Source organism: Microcaecilia unicolor, chromosome 6, assembly GCF_901765095.1.
Source record: "Microcaecilia unicolor chromosome 6, aMicUni1.1, whole genome shotgun sequence".
NCBI lineage: Eukaryota > Metazoa > Chordata > Amphibia > Gymnophiona > Siphonopidae > Microcaecilia > Microcaecilia unicolor.
This window is the reverse complement of record NC_044036.1, coordinates 172,715,543-172,728,220: the sequence shown is the minus strand read 5'-3', so window position 1 is coordinate 172,728,220 and position 12,678 is coordinate 172,715,543. Positions and strand designations below refer to the sequence as shown.

General features: G+C 42.9%; 1 protein-coding gene and 1 pseudogene across 3 annotated transcripts in view; both read left to right on the top strand.

The window, feature by feature from the left end:
• Window positions 1–12,678, top strand: part of ASPN (asporin) — a 75,346-nt gene that overhangs the window by 34,631 nt on the left and 28,037 nt on the right. The gene's annotated exons all lie outside the window — the stretch shown is intronic.
• On the top strand, window positions 2,877–5,825 carry LOC115472482 (annotated as a pseudogene).

Genomic DNA, 12,678 nt, shown 5'->3' with positions numbered 1-12,678 from the left:
GTTATGCAGGCAGCGCGTGAATGCCCAGAGTTTACTTGGGATACACATCGCATTCATCTTTATCAGGACCTGGCAAACATCACGCTGCGCCGGCGAGCGGAACTTCGTCCTATTACTCAATATCTTTGCTCACAAAACATCAAATATAGATGGGGCTACCCATTTACGTTTAGGTTTTATAGGGAAGGTAAACTTCATCAGACAAGAGGAGCAGAGGAGGCAGCAGGGATCTTCCCGGACCAGGATTGGAGCACAATCAGTGAGCCAAGGCCAAAAGTGGGTACGGGGCAAACGGAACGGCCCAGATGGCAGAGAACAACAGTGGGGAAAGGCAGGCTGCAGCGCCAGCAGTCCGATACCACATTGAGACGTGGAGAACTGGCAAATACTTGAACATGGACACAACAATCCAGAGAAATGGGACAGAATATCCTGGATCTACTAAAGCCTGAAACAGTGAGTGGCAGCACTGGCTGCCTTACAGTTAAGGCTATTAGTTGGTTAACAGACTGTGTGAGCATAAGTAAAATACTGAATGTTAAATGTTGTATTAAGTTTACCAGTTATAATGTTCTGGGATTTGTGATCTGCAACTGAAAGATAGATTGATAAAATTTAACAGTTTGTTAGACGGTTAAGCGCAAGATATGGAAGTGGGAGGCGGGAAGATCACGAAGGCCCCTGACACACCTACCCTTGATATGGAAGGTGTATTTAGGTTAAGGGGAGGGATAGAGGGAGGGAGGGGGAAAAGGTGGGTACTAATCAACATAAATCGAGAAGGAAAAGGGTCTCCTGATAGCCCACAGGGTGGAGAGGGTAACTTGAGAAAAAGAGCTGATACCGTTTTTGGGAAAGATGGGTACCCTTGAGCTACTTACTAGTAATGTGAAGGGGCTTAATTCACCAGCAAAGCGGCAGCTTCTCTTTAAGGACGCACTTCGATTGAGAGCAGACATTATCTTTGCCCAAGAGACACACCTGCTACCCAAATATGAAAAATTTTGCACACATGGGCAATATCGGGAAATTTATTTTGCATCAAATCATAGTGACAAGGAAAAAAAAAAGGGAGTCCTGATAGCCCTGGCGGGGGGATGCCCTGGCAGGTTCAGCAAGTAATAAGGGATAAGGGAGGGCGATATATTCTGCTAATCTTACGATCAGGTATGGAGACTTTCACTCTGATGAACATATATGCCCCTAATGAGAAACAAGGATCTTTCTTTGAGGAACTGTCATAAGTCTTGGCACAACATGTCGAAGGGGAATTGCTAATAGGTGGAGATTTTAATCTCACTCCGCACCCCTATATGGATAGCTCAACTAAAGAGATACGCTATGCGCAAAATGACAGGGCAAAATTGCACAAGTTTTTGAACTATTGGCAAATGCTAGATATCTGGCGGCACTACAACCCGCTGTCTCGTAGCTACACGTTCCATTCAGCGGTACATGCATCACAGTCGCGAATTGACCTATGGCTGGGAGGGCCCAATCTGATACAGAGAATACAAAAGGTACAAATACAGAGTAGAACTTGGTCTGATCACACACCAGTCACGCTAACGTTGGGATGCACAACAACAAGACGACCTAAGCCTATATGGCGCATGGATGATAGCTTATTAACAGACCCAAATGTACTAAAACAATTAGAAGCGGGTAAACAGAATTATAACAGGGATAATGACACGGGAGGCGTGAGCGAGGATACACTATGAGAAGGTCTTAAAGCAGTTTTGAGAGGACAGATTATTTCACTACAAATGTATAGGATGCGACAAAAAAGAATAAAAACACAACAACTACATATAGAACTTAAACACCTACAACAAATAGTGGCTAAAGGGACACATACACCAGATGCCGCCCAACATTATCAACAGGTTCAATTAGAACTCCGTGACCTTCAATTAGCAGAGGTGGCGGAAGCACTCCAAAGAACACAACAGCACTATTACGAATTTGGCAATAAAGCATCGCGCCTATTAGCATATAAATTAAAAAAGCAAAAGTTGAAAAACCATATTCATGTAGCTGAAGATAATATAGGGCAACGACAGACTACAACACATGACATTAAACAAACCTTTTGTGCTTTCTATAAACAACTATACGTAGATGATATACAGCCCGGACCCCAAGCGATCCACGATTACTTAGAAGGGATAGAGCTTCCCCATATTGCCCCAAATCAAAATGAGGAACTCTTGGCGCCCATTTTATTGGAGGAGGTACAGTGGGCCATTCACAATCTACCTAATGGAAAAGCTCCAGGACCCGATGGGTTCACAACTAAATTTTATAAATGTTTTGGGAAAATATTGGCACCCCTATTGGTCCGGGTTTTGAATGCAATAGAACACCAATCTGAATTACCACACTCATGGCGTCTACCTCATATTAGTATTCTCCTGAAACCGGGGAAAAATCCGGTACAATGCGGTTCCTATAGGCCCATATCACTGTTAGATACGGATTATAAAATCTTCACGAAAATCCTGGCTAGATGGTTACAGAGACTTATGCCGGGCCTAGTACGGGAGGACCAAACGGGATTTATAGAGGGTAGACAAACGTTCAACAATATTAGAAGGGCACTCCATTTGATCCATGAGGCCAATCGCACACAACACCCAACTATCCTGCTCTCTCTTGACGCTGAGAAAGCATTCGATAGAGTGCATTGGCCATATATGTTTGGAGTCCTGCATAAGATGGGGATGACGGGCCGGTATGTAGCGTGGTTACAACGCTTATATGATAAGCCACTAGCAGTGATAAATATCAATGGAGAGTACTCGGACACCTTTCTATTGGAAAGGGGGACATGTCAAGGGTGTGCACTATCTCCCCTATTGTTTGCCCTCACGATGGAGCCCCTAGCACAGGTAATTAGGACAAATGCGTACATCCATGGGATCCGCATGGGTCAAAAGATGCATAAAATCATGTTGTTTGCGGACGATATTCTATTGACGCTGACAGACCTTCATGGATCGTTACATGCCATTGAACATAATTTTAGAGAGTTTGGACAAATAGCAGGATTTAAAATAAATATGACAAAATCTGAGATTTTAGGGGCAGAAGATAATGGTGGTTTGCAAGACCAATATCCTTTTAGATGGACAGAACGTCTTCTTCAATATTTGGGAGTTAATTTGACACCTAATCTGAAGGATATTTTTGAGGCAAACTTCCCTGGTAAATTACGAGAAATAATACAAGATCTAGATAGTTGGGAAGGGATGGAGCTGTCTTGGAGCGATAAAAATGATGGTGTTACCTAAAATTCTTTACCTCTTTATAGCAGTACCAATTCCGATCCCCCAAAAATTGTTTAGACAGCTAAAACGTAAAACATTTGCATTTATTTGGAAACATAAGCCACCGAGGGTGCGAGCAGAAGTATTGTACCAACCTCAAAAAAAAAGGGGGAATGGGAGTACCGAATTTTTTTTCGATATTTTCAAGCAGCACAGCTGAGAATATTGGCATCATGGGTTAATGAGGAAGATAAACCGTGGCTTCAAATAGAAAAACATTGGATAGGTCTTAATCACCCAGCTGTGCTACTCTGGCTCCACCCCCCCCCCCCCCCCACTGACGGATCAGAGCAATGACAACCCTGATACCCACCGCAGTTGAATTCCCCCTAATGAATTGGAAAACGCTATGGCAAATAAGCTGTCCGCAGAGACAGTATTTCCGCAAGATGCATATCATAGGGGCACCAGGGTTTGTCTGGGAGGAGGGGGATATAGTATATAAGCAATGGGGGCAGAAGGGGTTGCGACAATTGGGTCAAATGTGGGAGGAGGGGACGCTGTGCTCATATAATGAATTGCAAGACGAATTTGATCTCCAACCACAACATATGTTTTATTACACTAGAATCAGAGATTATATTTTGCGAAAAGCCAAAGGAGAATTACAGTTGGAAGAAACAGAATTAGAACGGGCAATGGGTGGGAATAGCCGTAAAAGGTGCGTGTCCAGAATATATGCAGCACTGCTCTCATATAGGAACCCAATAATGGGATATATACAGAAATGGGAACGAGATACAGGGACTACACATGACATGCAGAGCTGGACACGGGCGATAGGGTTTTTGTTACAGGGATCAGTGAATAGCTCCATGATAGAAAATGGATATAAGATTCTATATCGCTGGTATTTTACACCACAAAGAATAGCGAGAATGTTTCCAGGGGCCTCGAATTAATGTTGGAGGAGATGCCAGGCTATAGGAGATATGATCCATGTTTGGTGGTCCTGCCCAAAGATACAAATTTACTGGCAGGACATACTTAGACTGCTGCAACAGATCTTGGGCAGAGTACCCAAAAACAGTGGATCACTGCTTGTTGCAGTTTCACCCCCCCCCCCCCCCCAGGCATATCAGTGTCACTACATAAGTTGGCCTCTATGATTCTAGGAGCAGCTAAGATTACTATAGCTGCGGCTTAGAAGCAACAATTGGCTCCCCCACTTGCTAAACATATAAAGTGGATTATATGTATCAAATGGCAAAGCTAATGGCGATGAAGAATGGCCGGATGATTCAGTTCATTAAGATATGGGACAATTACAAGATCTGGAGAGCCCAGGCGGGGATCGAATTAGATGCCCCACAATTAGTGGTACCAGCGATGTAGACTCAACTTGTACACCTGAGTACACCCAGAGCGGAAATGTTAATCATATAAATAACACACACAGGAGACCTATAGGATAATGAAGGGAGAGGGGGGAGGGAGGGAGAGGGGGGGGGAAGGGGAGGGGGATAACTATAAGATGTAAAATGTGTTATTGATGGATTATGTATCTATACTGTTTGTGCATTCAAAATAAAGTTCATTAAAAAAAATTATGATAGAATACTAAGCTGGTCAGAGGGCGCAATGGTTTTAAAACCCAACAGCAGCCTACCCTGTGGATCAGCGGTGCTTTATCCAAACTGCTGATCTTCTTATGGCTGACATCAAAATGCTTAGCAGTCAAGACATCAAATGGGCACTGCATGAGCTCAAGGGGCATTATGCAATAACGCGAAAGGCCTTTTCTGATGCCATTAAGAAGTGGCAGGAGCTGTCCCCTGAAAGTAATGGGAAGCGGAAAAAATGAAAAGAAATGAATCAGTCATCCTACATTGATTTCAAGTTTGAGCAGGGAAATGTGAAGCTTGAGAAATGGATGATGTTCTTGGAAAACAAACGGCGACACTGGAGAAGCTGTGACCAAACTGCCTTGTATCCGCTGTACGGAAATAGCTGGTGTTCTATGAACAGAAGATGAAGGAGATGACCGAAATGAATGAGGAGCAGTACCAGAAGGATGGTCAGATGATTGAGTGCCTCTGCTGCTATAGAGAATTTGCATTTGAGGAACTGACACAGTGTACTGATGGTCACCTGCTTTGCAAGGAGTGCCTCATTAGATATGCCCAGGAAGCAGTTTTTGGTTCAGGAAAGTCTGAACTGAGCTGCATGGAGGGAAGTTGCACATGTACTTTCCCAACCAGCGAATTGGAGAAAGTACTTCCAGAGAACATACTATGCAAGTACTACGAACGAAAGGCAGAGGAAGAGATTTCCGCAGCCTGTGCAGATGAATTGGTCAGGTGTCCATCTTGTAGTTTCCCAGCTCTGCTCGACAAAGATGTGAACAGATTTAGCTGTCCCAACCCTCGCTGCAGAAAGGAAACTTGCCGGAAATGTCAGGGACCATGGAAGGAACACCTAGACCTTACCTGTGAACAAGTGACTGAGAAGAATGATATGAAATATAGAACAAGCATGAGAAGCTTGTTGTGACCCAGCTGTCAACTTTGGGATTTGGGACTACACATTTCAGCAAAAGCTCTACTGAATAGATATATATGGGCCATGAGATATACATGGGCCACCAGCGGTGGAAGAAGTGAAATAACTTTTGTGGAATGAATGAAAGTCAGCTTCTATGAAAGGACTCTAAAGCTGGGGAACGGGGTGATTAGAGTGGTTTTGGATGAGGATATGCTGTTAAAGTTGTATTGCATTAGAGAGGTATTTCCATTGTATTAGTTATGAAAAATATGGAAATGTTTGGATATGTGTGAGTTTTTAAGCTGATTTACCCATTGAATTTTGAGTGATTTTAGAAGTTTGATATGTAATAAAGTTTATCGTAGTGACATGTCAGACCTGATAGACCTACCACCCAGGAATGCTAAAAAATCATCTTGCACATTCCTTAATCTTCATTTCCCCAACTTAAGGTCTAAAATACAAATTAATGCACACATCAACCTTTTCCTATATGAGCACGCAATTCTGAAACGCATTGCCACGCAACCTAAAACTATGAACTGACCAACTTCCGTAAACTACTAAAAACCCATCTCTTCGACAAGATATACCACAAAGATCGAAACATGTGAAACTCCCACATATATCCAGAAATGTTAATAATGCCTTCTGTTATATTACTATCATGTAATCCAGTACCATGCAACCCAAAATCCTTCTGTAACACCAAATGTCTATTCTCTTCTCATTTCCACTATCCGTTATCCCCTTCCAATGTTTCAATGTCTGTGTTCCATTGTTATATTCCTTAACGTTACTTCGATTGTCTCGCTTAACTCTACACAATGTAATCCATAACCAAGTTGTAACAAATTGTATTTCCTTCACTTATATCATATTGTAAGCTACACTGAACCCGCAAAAAGGTGGGAAAATGTGGGATACAAATGCAATAAATAAATAAATAAATTTGCATTTATGGCCAGCAGTGGTAGATTTATATCATAATGGGTCAAGTCAATAAAGTGTGAGGCTTCTCAGACCAAATAACTGGCACTGAATGGCTCAAAAGCACATTTTTTGGGGCTCAACATGTTAAATCCTTTCAGTTAACATCCTGCCTTAAATATCCTCATTCTCCAATGACAGCAAAAACAGAATAAGCAAAACTAAATGGTTTGAAAGGAGTTAAAAAATGCTCCATGAAAGGACGAAAATAGACAAAGTCCAAAATTACTTGTAAATAGAAAATACCCTAAAGCAATTATAGAATTTTGACCAATAAAATCCAATAAGATTAAAAAAGGTTTTTAAAGATGCATTTGTTGATTTAGAATTTCTGATGAATTAATCCTATTTGGCTCCAAAAAGATTGCTCAAATCAGGTTCAACATATCCTACTAATCTTACCAAGAAACTAGGGGGCCCTTTTACTAAGCTGCGTAGGCGCCTACATGCAACCAAGGAGCTGCAGTGGGAATTGAACTCAGGATCAAAGTCCACTGCACTAACCACTAGGCTACTCCTCCACTAGCAACATTCCATGTAGAATCTCCAATAGTACTAACAGAATCTCAATAGTAGCAACATTCCATCTAGAATCTCCAATAGTAGCAACGTTCCATGTAGAATCTTCAAATAGTAGCAACATTCCAGGATCTCAAATAATAGCAACAGCAATGTTCCATGTAGAATCTCAAATAGGGAAAGGGAAATGGGACTTGATATACCGCCTTTCTGAGGTTTTTGCAACTACATTCAAAGCGGTTTACATATATTCAGGTACTTATTTTGTACCAGGGGCAATGGAGGGTTAAGTGACTTGCCCAGAGCCACAAGGAGCTGCAGTGGGAATTGAACTCAGTTCCCCAGGATCAAAGTCCACTGCACTAACCACTAGGCTACTCCTCCACTGGTCTCACAAAGGGCCAGGCAGTCCTCCAGGCTCCAGCAGCTAATTGGCAGATGGGTACTAGTTGTTTTTCCCAGTGCTGGGCTGGGGTCTGCACTACACACAGGCCGCAGGGGCAGGCCTGAAAGTTGCAGCTGCAGTGCTAGTGTTGTAGCCTGCTGCCTGGACACTGCACTAACTGCACACACACAAAAAAAATCGCTCTTTCTCCAACAGAGGACCACTCAGCTGTTTTCCTGGACGACCTAACCCGGCACCACTAACAGGCACCATCTGGGCTCGCATTCACTATTTTCACATGACTGAGGCAAGCTACCGATCACAGCTCAGCTGTGACTGGTCACAGAGTCCGTGTGGCACCTAAAAGGGCGATCCTGATTGGGAAGCAAGAAGTGAGGCCCGGGCTGAGCTGTGATTGGTAGCTCACCTCAGCCACAGAAGGAATAGCGTTTGGGGGGGGGGGGGGGGGGGGGGGGGGGTGTATTCCTTGCTCCTTGTTCCAGCACAGTAGCAATGAGGCCCAGGATTAAGTACTGCATGCATGTGGTGATTGGCATGTCAACTCCTGTATCCCCTGCAGCACCCCTGTGAGTTCACCGTGGAGCACTGAGGAGCCATGGTGCACAGTTTGGGAAACGCTGGTTTAAATGTTATATAGACTAACAGGTCTTGGAAAGGCAAGCTGCTTACCAAAACATAAAGGGGAGGGTACATTCTAACTGTTGTATTGGTAAATAGAAGAATTTATGGCAAGGGAAATTCCCATTTTACATAAGAACATGAGTTGTCCTACTGGGTCAGACCAAGGGCCCATCTAGTACAGTATCCTCTTTCCAACAGTGGCCAATCCAGGTCACAAGTATCTGGCATACTTAACCCAGGGATAAGCAGTGGCTTTCCCCAAATCTGCCTTAATACCACCTTATGGACTTTTAAACCCAGCTACTTTAACTGTTTTTACCAATTGATCCGGCAATTAGTTTCAGAGCTTAACTATACGTTTAGTGAAAAAAATATTTTTTCCTATTTGTTTTAAGTGTGCTACTATCGGCCTTATTTTTGAAAGTGATGGGCGCCCATATTTCGACCCAAATCGGGAGATGGGCGCCCATCTCGCAAAGGCGCCCAAATCGGTATAATCGAAAGCCGATTTTGGGCATCTTCAACTGCGCTCCGTCGCGGGAACGAACAAAGTTGACGGAGGCATGTCGGAGGCAGGACTGGGGCGTGTTTATTGGCTGAGGAGAGATGGGCGCCTTCGGCCGATAATCGAAAAAAAGGGCAGCAGAAGCGAGAATTTGGGTCGCTTATGCTGGACCCTTTTTTTTCACGACCCAAGTCCCAAAAAAGTGCCCCAACTGGCCAGATGACCACTGGATGGAATCGGGGATGACCTCCCCTGACTCCCCCAGTGGTCACTAACCCCCTCCCACCACAAAAAAAGAACTTTAAAAACTTTTTTGACAGCCTGTATGTGAGCCTCAAATGTCATATCCAGCTCCCTGACAGCAGTATGCAGGTCCTTGGAGCAGTTGTTAGTGGGTGCAGTGGACGTCAGGCAGGCGGACCCAGGCCCATCCTCCCGTACCTGATCCACTTGTGCTGGTTAATGTTGAGCCCTCCAAAAACCCCACTGTACCCACATGTAGGTGCCCCTCTGCACCCCTTAGGGCTATGGTAATGGTGTAGACTTGTGGGCAGTGGGGTTTGGGGGGGGGGTTTGGGGGGCTCAGCACACAAGGGAAGGGTGCTATGCACCTGGGAGCTATTTTAATTTTTTAATTTGTAAAAGTGCCCATAGGGTGTCCAGTTGGTGTCCTGGCATGTGAGGGGGACCAGTGCACTACGAATCCTGGCCCCTCCCACGACCCAATGCCTTGGATTTGTTCATTTTTGAGCTTGGCGCCTTCGGTTTCCATTATCGCTGAAAACCGATAGCGCCCAGCTCAAAAACACCCAAATCCTAGGCATTTGCCCTGCACAACCCGAATTATCGAAAAAAAGATGGGCGCCCATCTTTTTTCAAAAATACGGTTTGTCCCGCCCCTTTGCATGGCCGCCCACGGAGATGGGCACCCACTTTCGATTATGCCCCTCTATGTAACTTCACGGAGTAGCCCTAGTCGTCTTACTTTTTGAAACAGTAAACTATCGATTCACATTTACCCATTCCACTCCATGACCTGTGAAACAAAGCAAAGCAATACCTCATAAAGCAGGATTCACAGCAGCTTGAACAACTTCTTTCCTAACCTTATGTACTTATTTATTAAATGGACTTGGGGAAAATCCACTATTTCTGGGATAAGCAGTATAAAATGTTTTGTACATTTTTGGGATCTTGCCGGGTATTTGTGACCTGGATTGGCCACTGTTGGAAACAGGATGCTGGGCTAGATGGAGCTTTGGTCTTTCCCAGTATGCCAATACTTATCTATATATATAAAAGGCACCACCAACGTTCTATGAAGCCTCCAGCCGGAAGTGTGAAGCGCCAGAGATATCCGGTTTCCCCATGAGTGAAGGAAAACAGCACAGCAGGAAATCCCACGAAACAGTGAAGGACTCAGAGGGGGGAGGGGAGAGAGATGCCCTCACTCTCTCTGTAAAACAAACACAGAACAGCAGGAAACTTAACACTGAAGGACTGCACTCGAAGGGGGGAGGGGGAGGGAGAGACAGGGACACACACTCCCACATGCACACTCTGAAGAAAACCTTGCTAGCCCCCCCTCCCCCCGTTTCATTTGCATCAGAAACGGGGCTTTTTTTTTACTAGTGTACTTATAAATACCGAATCACAAGATGCCTATTTATCCATTCTGTAGTGTTGTGAAGGTATGAACTGAACTCTGCATTTATGGCTTGCATGTTTCTTAAGGATGCATTTCTCCGTAGTTTATTTAATTTATTTAGTGCATTTGCTATACCGCTGAGGCCTTCACATAGCCATACAGTGGTTAACAAGTACAGTTTTTCTATACAGATACTAGTACTGATCCTAATGGGCTCACAATCTAAGTATATATTGTAACTGGGGCAATGGAGGGCTAAGTGACTCTCCCAGGGTCATACAGAGCTGCAGAGGCAATTGAACCTGGTTCCCCAGGATCTCAAGCACTAATCATTAGGCCGCTCCTCCACTCCATATACATAATAGAAACTATTTCAAATGTGCTTGGAGGAAACACTGAAAAATTCTATTGATTTTCTTGCATAATACAGTGATACAATATCTAAACTATTAGTGCCATATAAGATACATAATTGCGAAAAACATTTTTTCACAGGTAATACTCTAATACCATCCCACACGCAAGACAGTAAGATGGCACCACTTTGGTGTTCCATGGTTTTGGATACATGGGACGTTATTTTATCAAAGGACATCTATGTAAATTATCAAAAGAGGCCCCTATTTTATAAAGGTAACATATGTGTCTACGTGGCTTTATAAAATAGAGACCCACAACCACATTGGTAGTGTGTATTTCTCACAAGCAAATTTACACCTGCTCCAAAGAAGTTGAAACAAGGTCGAATTTGATTTTCGGGCCAATTTCAAGGCAAAGTCAAAACTGAAACCGAAATTCAGTCGGTCTCCAATTCATTCTTGTATTTTAGGCATGACTGTAGCAGTACGGGACTCAGATCCACTTGGACTCATGCCTCATTTTTTATGCTTAAATCAATGCCTTTAACAGACATTCTTTAGATGATTCCAGCTTATTCAAAACATAGTTGTCAACTTACTCTACTATGTTTGCTGGGCTGATGAGGTCACCCTGCTTCCAACTGATCAATACTGGTCATCCATCTCACACATAATCAAATATAAAATCCATCTGCTGGGACATTGGACAATTCATACTGGATTGTCAGTTTAATTTGAAGAAGAAGGTTCCTGGATGGTACTCATAGGCTGCCTGCCCTACCATCAGTACTGGGAGCATAGCTGTCACGTTACTGCTAAGTTTCCAAGACAGTCAAAATAGTGTTTTTATTTAGTGTTGTCCTTAATTTTGTATTAATCTTTTCAAAATAAGCATATTTAAATATATTACATAGAATCTCAAAAGCATTACAAAAAAGGTTAAATAAGAAGTTTAACACTATAGAAAAGAAATTAGGCCATCCCTAATCCATGATTTGAGACAATTTCACAATAAGGAAGAGAAGAAGAAAAGTAATCTAATTTATGAAGAAAATATATCAATTCAACCTATGACCAAGATTCACATTATTTCCTATTAGACTCCTATCCAAATATTATGCATCCAATCTGGTACAAAAGGCAACAAAAAAAAATAATAACATGATGGTTTTATCTGATAGCAACATTTCTAAATTGAATGGATGAAAAAAAGGCACATAACTTATTTGCCTGGAAATGTAACTACCATGTTTCACATCAAAATGAATAGGGCAAAGCATGCACATTAAAAGTGCCTGCATATTCTGCAATTACTATTTGTACAGCTGCCCAAACAAGCCAAAAACAGACACAAGTTCTTTTGGAAAGCTCATATAGTTGTGCTAATGTTCTTCAATACAGGAATGCCTCTGTCTAATGTGACGTGGAAGGGCATTTTTGATATGACGTCTAAATTCAACCTCGATTGTTTTGCTGAAAATGAGCACTTTCAAACCAGAAAAACGTCTATCTTTTGTCTTTGAAAATGACCATTTCCTAGATCTTGTTGTGCTTACTACATCTATCTTTTTGGACCATTTTCCTCCCCCCAAAAAACGTCCACTATCTTTTTGGACCATTTCCCCCCCCCCCCCCCCAAAAAAAAAATGTCCAAGTGAAAAACGCACAAAATCAAGTCATTGAGATATAAGAGGAGCTAGCTTTCCTAGTAGACTAGCCACACAGGCATCCTATGGAACACTGCAGAGGACTTCACAAAAAAGGTCCTAGGTACACATCTCACCATTACCCCCTTATATTTTATGGTGAGGCAT